Here is a 10,177-nt window from a genome sequence, read left to right as displayed (position 1 = left end):
TGTGTGTGTGTATCAGTATTAAATAATGAAAAAGAAGATACCAATTTTTAAATGGGGGTACATGAAAAGGGCTAAAGGGAAGAGAACTGTGAGGAACAAAGAATAAGGAAAAAAGATGAAACAAAGTAATATAATCCTATTTTAACTTAAAATATATAAAAATATAAACACTAATTTCTATATACTGGTAAAGTGATATATGATAACAGAAGAGAAATTAAAGGATTGAGTCACTAGATCTATTGAAATAAATTTAATATAGACACATCACTAATTTTTTTTTTTCCAAAACAGTTCATTGGACAAACCTCAGGGTCCTTACTGGAATCTTCAAATTTCTGTGATAAGTTCTTATCTAAACAAAACAAAACCATTAGTGAGAACATTTGCCATGGTGAATTTCTGCATATGTTTATTTACATATATCTTAAATCTACATTTTGATGATTGCATATTTTGAAGAAATAAAACAGCAAGACAAAAGCCAGCCATGGTGGCACACACCTGTAATCGCAGCACCCAGGGAGGCAGAGGCAGGTGGGACTCTATGAGTTAGAAGCTAGACTGGTCTACAAAGCAAGTATAAGACAGCCATGGTTACACCAAGAAACCTTGTCTCAGAAAAAATAAAAATAAAAAAAATAAAGAAACAAACAAAAAACCCAGCAAGACAAGATTTCAGATAATCTAAATTTTTTTGAGGAAGACATCATTGTAGTAGGGAGTGGGCAAGAAAAAAAATTTAAAGAAAAAAAAATTTAAAGAGAACAATGTTTGTTTGGGGATATACACATGTCAACTTCTCATAAGTATACTTGAGTAGGAAACATTGCATGCACATTACAAATATATATATGTACATATATTATTTTATTATTATTATTATGGACACAACTGAAATTACCATTATTTGTTTTCTGATAATGACTTTTTTGGTTATTTTTTTCTGCTGGCTGCTTTTCTGCTTCTTCCTGTCATGAAAAGCCAATATATATTTAGAAGTTACTGTTCTGTCTTTCTCTCCATGATTCACTCACTCTATCCATCACTAAGATAAGATATTTACAGTCTATCAAGTTATAGACACAATCCTATCAGACGCTAAATAAATTATTGACATACGCTAACAAATGAGAATATAAAACTTTAATTCCTCATATCTATGAATGAAATTAAATCTATGACTCAAATGAATTAGTAAGATACATTATTCACAGCTTCAGAAGAGAAGCAACAAACCTCAGGATCCTCAGTTGAATCTTCAACTGTCTGTGAGGGGGACATCTTATCTATACAGCAAAGTCACAGAAATATTAATGAGAGCATTATTTGCAGTCACGTTAATATGCATATATTTAAAGATTCAAGCAAGGCTATTAACATGTATACCATATCTCTACATTGTCATGTTTCTGTATTTTTTATGAAAACAAAAACAAAATTTCAGACAACTGAAGCACTCTCAGAAAAGCGTTGCTGTAGTTAGAAGTGAGAAAGACAAGCAACTTTTAGGAAAGTCACGAAGGTTCTATGAGAACATTCACACTTGCACTTTTTATAAGAGTACTAGAGAATAAGGCAATCTTGATGCACATTTGCAAACTATCATTTTTATTATTGTTACTCTATCATTATGTAAATGAAATCATCATTATCTATTTGCTTACGAGGACTCCCTTGGTTACTTTTTCCTAGTGGTTGCTTTGTTGCTTCTTCCTATCAGGAAAAAAAAAAAAAAAAAAAAACAGAAACACAATTTCAAAAATTATGTTTCTTCTGTCATTTTCTCCATCATTGACTCAATGATTCAGTAACTGAGACACAAGTATTTACACTCTACAAGTTATAGAACACACCTGTGAGAAGCTAACACAGGTTAAATTTTTGTCATGTTGGGCATTAGTGTGGTCACAGATGTGGCAGTAGGATTGGAATATTAATTGCTTCCCTCCCTTGTATAGTATTTTCTGGAACTATAAAAGCTATACAGTAGGAAAGAGATGCAAGATGGTGGCACTGAACATGCACGGTATCTGATCAGCAAGATAGAGACTAGGGACCCAGCTGGGAGCTACAGACAAAATACTTGGAAAGCCCTAGATGAGAGGAGTCAACACAGTGCAGAGCACAGGTGGGTCTAGTCTCAGGCCATCCAACTGGCCCACAGAGGACAGGTACCCAGTCGACAAGAGTCTGGACCTATACCCACCTTTGAGCGACAGCTCTACTCTATATCACCAAAGGATAGGTCAACGAAACAGAAACTAAACTGAGAAATAGTGACACTAACCAATGTCATGAATCAAATGCATCTAACAGATATCTACAGAACTTTTCACCCAAACACAAAAGATTATAACCTCAGCACCTCATGGAACCTTCTCCCAAATTTATCATATAGTAGGTCACAAAATAAGCCTCAACAGATACAAGAAGATTGAAATAATACATATCAGATCACCATGGACTAAAGCTGGACTTCAACAACAACAGAAATAACAAAAAGCCTACACACACATGGAAACTAAACAACTCTCTACTTAATGACACCTGGATCAGGGAATAAAGAAAGAAAGGAATTAAGGACTTCCTAAAATTCAATGAAAATGAAGGTACAACATACCCAAATTTATGGGACACATTAAAAGCAGGGCTAAGAGAAAAATTCATAGCACTAAGTGCCTTAAAAAGAAATTGGAAATATCTCATACAGGCAACTGAATGACACATCTGGAAGCCCTAGAAAAAGAGAAGCAGAAACAAATACCCAAGAGGAGTAGATAGCTGGAAATAATCAAACTCAGGGCTGAAATCAATAAATTAGAAACAAAGAGAACAATTCAAAGAATCAACAAAACCAGGAGATGGTTCTTTGAAAAATTCAACAAGATAGACAAACCATTAGCCAAACTAACTAAATGGCAGAGAGACACTATCCAAATCAACAAAATCAGAAATGAAAAGGGAGAAATAACAACAGATACTGAAGAAATAAAAAAAAAAAAATAAGATCCTACTTCAAGGCTTATATGCCAAAAAATTTGAAAATCTAAGGGGAACGGATACTTTTCTTGATAGATTCCACTTGCCAAAGTTGAATCAAGGTCAGATAAACAAATTAAGTGTTCATATTTCTCCTACAGAAATAGGCAGTAATCAAAAGTCTCAAAAAAAAAAAAGGCCAGATTCAACACAGAATTCTACCAGACCTTCAAAGAAGAGCTAATACAAGTTCTCTTCAAACTATTCCATCAAATAGAAACAGAAGGAACATTACCAAACTCATTCTATAAGGCCACAGTCACCTTGATACCTAAACCACAGAAAGACTCAATAAAAAAAAGAGAATTTGAGACCAATTTCTCTTATGAACATTGATGCAAAAATACTCAATAAAATACTGTCAAACTTATTCCAGGAACACATCAAGGATATCATTCACCATGATGAAGTAGGCTTCATTCCAGGCATGCAAGGATGGTTCAATATATAGAAATCAATCAATGTAATCCACCATATAAACAAAAGAAAAAAACCACATGATCATCTCCTTAAATGCCAAAAAAGCATTTGACAAAATCCAACACCCATTCATGTTTAAAGTTTTGGAAAGATCAGGGATACAAGGAACATACCTAAACATAATAAAGGTGATATACAGCAAGCCAATAGCCAACATCAAATTAAATGGAGAGAAACTTAAGGAAATTCCTCTAAAATCAGGGACCAGACAAGGCTGCCCACTTTCTCCATATCTCTTCAATATAGTTCTTGATGTTCTAGGTAAAGCAATAAGACAACAAACGGAGATCAAAGGGATCCAAGTAGGAGAGGAGGAGGTCAAATTATTCCTATTTGCAGATGATATGATAGTGTACATAAGTGACCCCCCAAATTCCACCAAAGAACTCCTACAGCTGATAACCACCTTCAGCAAAGTGGCTGTATACAAAATTAACTCAAAAAAGTCAGTAGCCTTCTTGTATACAAATGGCAATTGTGCTGAGAAAGAAATTAGGGGAACTACACCCTTCACAATAGCCACAAGTAGTATAAAATATTTAGGAGTAACTCTAACCAAGCAAGTAAAAGACTAGTTTTAAAAAAGAACTTCAAATCTCTCAAGAAGGAGATTGAAGATGCCATCAGAAGATGGAAAGATCTCCCTTGTTTGTGGATCGGGAAAATTAACATAGTAAAAATGGCCATCTTACCAAAAGCAATTTACAGATTCAATGCAATCCCTATCAAAATACCTACACTACCTTTTAAGGCCTTAAAATATAAATTCTCAACTTCATATGGAAAAACAAAAACCCAGAATAGCTAAAATGATCCTATACAATAAAATATCCTCAAGAGGAATCTCCATCCCTGATCTCAGGCAGTACTATCGAGTAATAGTAATTAAAACAGAATAGTACTGGTATAGCAACAGGCTGGTTTGTCAATGGAATCAAATCAAAGACCCAGAAATAAATCCACAGAGGCTTAAGTAACAAAGAAACCAAATCTATTCAATGGAAAAATGATAGCATCTTCAACAAATGATGCTGGTCTAACTGGATGTCTACATGTAGAAAAATGCAAGTAGATCCATATTTATCACCATGAACAAAACTCAAGTCCAAGTGGATTAAAGACATCAACATAAAACCAGAGACGCTAAATCTGTTAGAAGAAAAGTGGAGAAGAGTCTGGAACTCATTGGCACAGGAGATAACTTCCTGAACAGAACTCCAACAGCCTAGGCTCTAAGATCAACAATTAATAAATGGTACCTCATGAGGCTGAGAAGTTTCTGTAAGGCAAAAGACACTGCTAACAGAAAAAAGTGACAGCCTACAGATTGGGAAAAGATTTTTACCAACCTTACATCTGACAAAGGACTAATATCCAAAATATATAAAGAGCTCAAGAAATTAAATACCACCAAACTAAATAACCCAATTAAGAAATGGGGCTCAGAACTAAACAGAGAATTCTCACCAGAGGAATATCAAATGGCTGAGAAACACTTAAAGAAATGCTCAGTGTTCTTAGTCATCAGAGAAATGCAAATCAAAACGACTCTGAAATTCCATCTTACACCCATCAGAATGGCTAAGATAAAAAACTCAAGTGACAGCACACGTTGTTAAGGACATGGAGAAAGGGGAACACTCCTTCATTGCTGGTGGAAGTGCAAACTTGTACACCCAGTGGAACTGAAACTGGTGCTTTATCAGAAAATTGGGAATAGGGCTACTTCAAGATCCAGCTATTACACTCCTTGGAATAAACCCAAAAGATTCTCCACCACACAACAAGGACATATGCTCAACCATGTTCATAACAGCCTTATTTGTAATAGCCAGAACCTGGAAACAACCTAGACATCCCTTAGTCAAAGAATGGATAAAGAAACTGTGATACATTTACACTATGGAATACTGCTCAACTATTAAAAACAAGGAAATCCTGAAATTTGTGGACAAATGGATAGAACTGGAAATGATGATCCTGAGTGAGTTAACACAGACCCAGAAAGATACAAATGGTTTATACTCACTGATAATTGGACACTAGCCCAACAGAGATGTCCCTTGAAAATCTTCACTTAGCAGGAGATTGGGATAGATACTGAGACTTCCTACTGGGACTCCAGGTGAGAGAGGTAAGGGAGAATGTAGAAATAGAAGGATCCAGCGGGTCCTAGAAACCTACAAGAAGACCATCAAGGCTAGTGGATCTGGACCCAGGGGAGTCTGCTCAAACTACTCTACCAACCAAGGACAATGCATACAGTAAGCCTAGAACCCCTATCTAGTTCTAGCCAATGGACACCACATTCTCCACAGCTGTGTGGAGAGGGGGGACTGGCTGACATGAACTTAGGTGCCCCCTATTTGATCACTTTCTCATGGTGGGGAGGCCTGGTGGCACTCAGAGGAAGGGTAAGCAGGCTACCAGGATAAGACCTGAAAGGCTGTGATCATATGGTGGTGTGGGAGTCCCCTTCTGTCACAGACCTAGGGGAAGGGGCATAGGGGAAAAGGGAGGGAGAGGGAACAGGAAGATACAAGTGAGAGGTAACAATTGAGATGATTGAAATGTAATCTGAAAAAATACTTAATTTCTAAAAAAAATGCACCCTGACATAAAGCTAGACTGCAATAAGTAGAACGCACATTTTGGTATAATGAATGTCTATCTAGTGGGGCATATATCTCATGCATCAGGTGAGAAATCATGCCTGATACTAGAAACCTAGTCAACATTCAGGTCATGAATCTAAGAAAAGGATATACCACGACCACTTGGCTAAACCAGCAAATTTCTAACCGTATTCTAAATCTTATTCTAAAAATCAGAGAGAAGTGTGCCCTCATCAAAGAAGCCTTTATTCACAACAAATGGAAACCATCAATGAAACCTCAGCTGGACACAGTGCAGAGATTAATAGAGCATCCCACACCAAATGGGTTATCTGCGTTACAGCTTCTTGAATCTATGGCTGAAGAAACAACAAAGAGTGACCAGTAAGACAGTTAATAGGCAGAATACCAGGAACTCTGCTGTAATTCTCCTAGAAACCCCTGCATAAGGCACATCAGAACATTGATAGTACCAATAGACATGCTTACCTGGAAGAGGACTATCTCATAGTGTCCTACCCTTACACAAAGAACTATAGGCAATTGATCACTGCTGGGGAAAGTGTGAAGGATGAGCTAGCTTATTGGTTAGCAAATAGAAAGTCATCAGCCATCAAACTAACTACATTCCGGCATGGCTCAACAAGTTTTATGTGTATGTGTATGAGTGTGTGTGTGTGTGTGTGTGTGTGTGTGTGTGTGTGTGTGTGTGTGTGTTGTAGGGAGGAGATCTGGAAGGAGCTAGAGAAAGGAAAGGAAGGGGGAAATGTTGCAATTCAATTTTAATTAAAACTTCATATAAATTTTATAAATAAAGTGTTCAACATCATATTCAAGCAGAGTTGGTGACATATGATAACAAATAAGAAATTAAAGACTCAATTAGTTAGTTCTATGACTGCAATGAATTTAGAGTGACCACAAACATTCAAAGCTTTTTGTCAAAAGGAAAAATATTGAACAAACCTCAGTAATCTTATTTGAATCTTCATCTTTCTGTGATTTGGGTTCCTCATCTACACAATATAATTAAAGTTAATGAGAACTTTTGTATCGTGAAGTTAAAAATAGATAGATACATGATAGATACATAGATATTTTAATGTTTATATTTTTAATAAAATAAAACCAAAAAATGAGAAAAGTGATGCATTTCAGAAATATATTGTGATGAATGGAAAACAGAAAGAAAAATACTTCTGAAATAATCAGTCTTGCTTGGCATCTGTACATTTACACTTTTAAGTATCAGTTGGTGGCTTGGATGAGAATGCACTCTGCTCATACATAACTTCAGTGGGACTCACCCAAATTTTTCTCCATTTGTGGTGATGTTGGCTATGTGCTTCTCATGTAATATTTGTTACACTGCAGTATGTCTATGGATTTCTTGTAGAACCCAGGATAATGAGCTTAGGGGTAACACCACCCATAATGGCTGGGCCCTCCCACATCAATCACCAATTAAGAAAATGCCCTATAGAGTCAGGCACCATGGCATACTCCTGTGATCCCAGCACTCAAGAGGCAGAGGTTGGTATATCTCTGTGACTTCAAGGCCAACCTGGTCTACAAAGTGAGTCCAGGACATCCAAGGCTTCACAGAGAAACCCTGTCTTGAAAACCCAAAAGAAGGAGGAGAAGAGGAGGAGGAGGAGGAGGAAGAGGAGGTGGAGGAGGAAAGAAAATGCCCTATAGTTGGATGTTATTCAAGCATTTTTTAAAATTGAACTCCCTCCTTTCAGATGAGTCTAGATTGTGTCAAGTTGACATAAAACTAGCCAGGACAGGAGAGACAGCTGATCTTTAGAGTCATATTAAGGGAGATTCCTGATAAGTAGAGACACATCTTACTTGATTCCTGAGGAATGCTGAATTTAACTGATGTTTACCTGGTCAGCATCCTGTTTAGGACATTGTCACCAGCACTGACATTTTGTGGACGTAACACTTGCTTTTTTGTTTGTTTGTTTGTTTTGGTTTGGTTTTTTGACAACTGGGCCAAAGGGCTGATGATCTTATTTCTCTTCTCAAGGAAGCAGTACTCAGATTAATTCTTTGTTTCTATTTCAGTAATTTCTGCTCTGTTTTTATTACTTCTTGACACTTACTGAGTAAAGATTTGGTTTGTTCTTGTTTTTCTAAATTCTTGAATTGCATCTTTAAAATCAATTATTGATACACTTTCTGAGCATATATCCCCCATAGAACTTCTTTTGATACTTTTAAGAATTTTTTTCTTGTGCTATGTTTTCTTTCATTTAGTGCCAAAATTTTTTATCCATTTCTTTGACCCATTCACCATTCAGCAATGAGTTGTTTAATTTCAATGAGTTTATATTCGTACTAGAGATTTGTTTACATGTTACTTGTGCTTTTTCTCTTTTCTCTTTCAGTACTTTTTTCTTTTTTCTTTTTTTTTTTTTTTTTTTTTTTGTATACTTTGAATTTTAGCTATGATATGTACTGGGAAGTTTCTTTTCTGGTCCTATGTGGTGCTTTATTTGCTTCTTGCATCTGTATGAGTGTATTCTTAGTTTGGGGAATTTTTCTGGACTATCCCACTGACCTGGGATTTTTCTCTTTCATCTACTCCTAGAATTCAAGAGTTTGGTCTTTTTATGGTGAAACCACATTTCCTGACTGTTCCTTTCTGGTGTTTTTTGTTTAGTTGGTTTGGTTTTGATGTTTTCCTCTTTAATTTTTTTGTTCTTTGATTAATGAGTGTAGCTCATATAGTTCATTTTTATGTTCTGATATTCTATCTTTGGTTTGATTCGTTTGACCTGTAAAGATTCCCATTGCCTTTTCTAGTTAAACTACTGGAGTTTTAAATTTCATCTTCCATTTACCTTGATTTTTCATCAATGTTTCTGTTTATCTAATTCTATCTACTTTGACATCAAGGATTATCCTGACCATCACTCACATACTATAATTCACTTAAAGTTCATTGAAATGTTTTTGTGTCTTCTTTAAACTCCTTGAATTCTTTGCTAAAGTTTATGCTTACCATTTTAAATTATGTGTCCTGGTTCATATACGTAATTCTCAGTGATGGCCATTTCTATAATACTGTTGAATATGGGAGGAGGGGTATACTGTCTTGATATTTCATAATGTTTGTATTTTTTATATGATCTCTGGTGATGTAGACTTCTTTGTTTTATTTATAATGTACAGCAGGTAAGCACAGGCCAGTAGAGGCTGGAAGTTGAATATAGCTTAAGGGGTATGAAGTCAAGTAGAGAAAAGGCTCCAGGCTGGCATGTAAGATGCATATCCTGGTCTAAGCCTGGAGTTTGATGATAGATCTGGAGGTTGAGTAATCTACATGGAGGGAGGATGAGACAGACTCACCCTACTAGACCCTGCAAGAAGTGCAGGACCTAGCTCGGGAGAGAGGTTGGATGTGGTTGCCACTAGAGGAGCCTACAGGCTGGAGGCGAGTAGAATGGGTCTTGGCCAAAGCTGGAGGGTGGGGGCAGTGGAAGCAAGGCTAGCCAGACTATACTGGAACTCTGGATGTGGAATTCCGGCTAGATCTGGGGTCTTGGACAGGTTACACAGAGGGGAGGATCGGGTGGACTCACAGGGATAGATTCTGAGAAAGAATGTGCAAGATCTGGCTGGACAGAGAGGGCTGAAAATTTGCACCTATTTTATTACAATATTGGGACTTGAGCATAAAATAATTTTCATGTATATCTGCAAATTTATCGTTTTGGGTATTTTTAACCCTATTATCATGACTGAGACTATCATTTGATGGCTGATATGCAGGGCACCTTTGTTTACCTTTTTCCAAGAGTTGCTCTGTTGCTACTGCCTGCCATGAGAAACAAAGAAAAAACATTTACAAATTATGTTTTGTCATTTTCCCTGTTACTTATTCAATGTATCATTTACTAAAACAAATGTATTTAGTTTGTTAAATTGCAGACACTGCCCCTGAGAAGCTGGAGATAACCGGTTAACGTCTATTTTGAACTATAGTCAGTAACATTTGATTACAAATGAGAAACTAAGTTTAATTCATA

The 10,177-nt window shown here is 36.3% G+C and overlaps 1 long non-coding RNA gene across 1 annotated transcript; it reads right to left on the bottom strand.

Moving 5' to 3' along the window:
• Nucleotides 1-307: 307 nt before the first annotated feature.
• Nucleotides 308-9,964, bottom strand: LOC127206823 (uncharacterized). The gene is made up of 6 exons (XR_007832894.1): nt 9,936-9,964; nt 7,104-7,153; nt 1,668-1,716; nt 1,240-1,289; nt 905-971; nt 308-355 (listed from the first exon to the last, which is right to left on the bottom strand). It is a non-coding gene; the product is annotated as an uncharacterized LOC127206823 (long non-coding RNA).
• Nucleotides 9,965-10,177: the final 213 nt, after the last annotated feature.

The sequence above is a fragment of the Acomys russatus genome, chromosome 24 (assembly GCF_903995435.1).
Source record: "Acomys russatus chromosome 24, mAcoRus1.1, whole genome shotgun sequence".
In the NCBI taxonomy this organism is placed as follows: Eukaryota; Metazoa; Chordata; class Mammalia; order Rodentia; family Muridae; genus Acomys; species Acomys russatus.
Note: the sequence above shows the minus strand (reverse complement) of the source record. Positions and strands in the feature narration are given on the sequence as shown.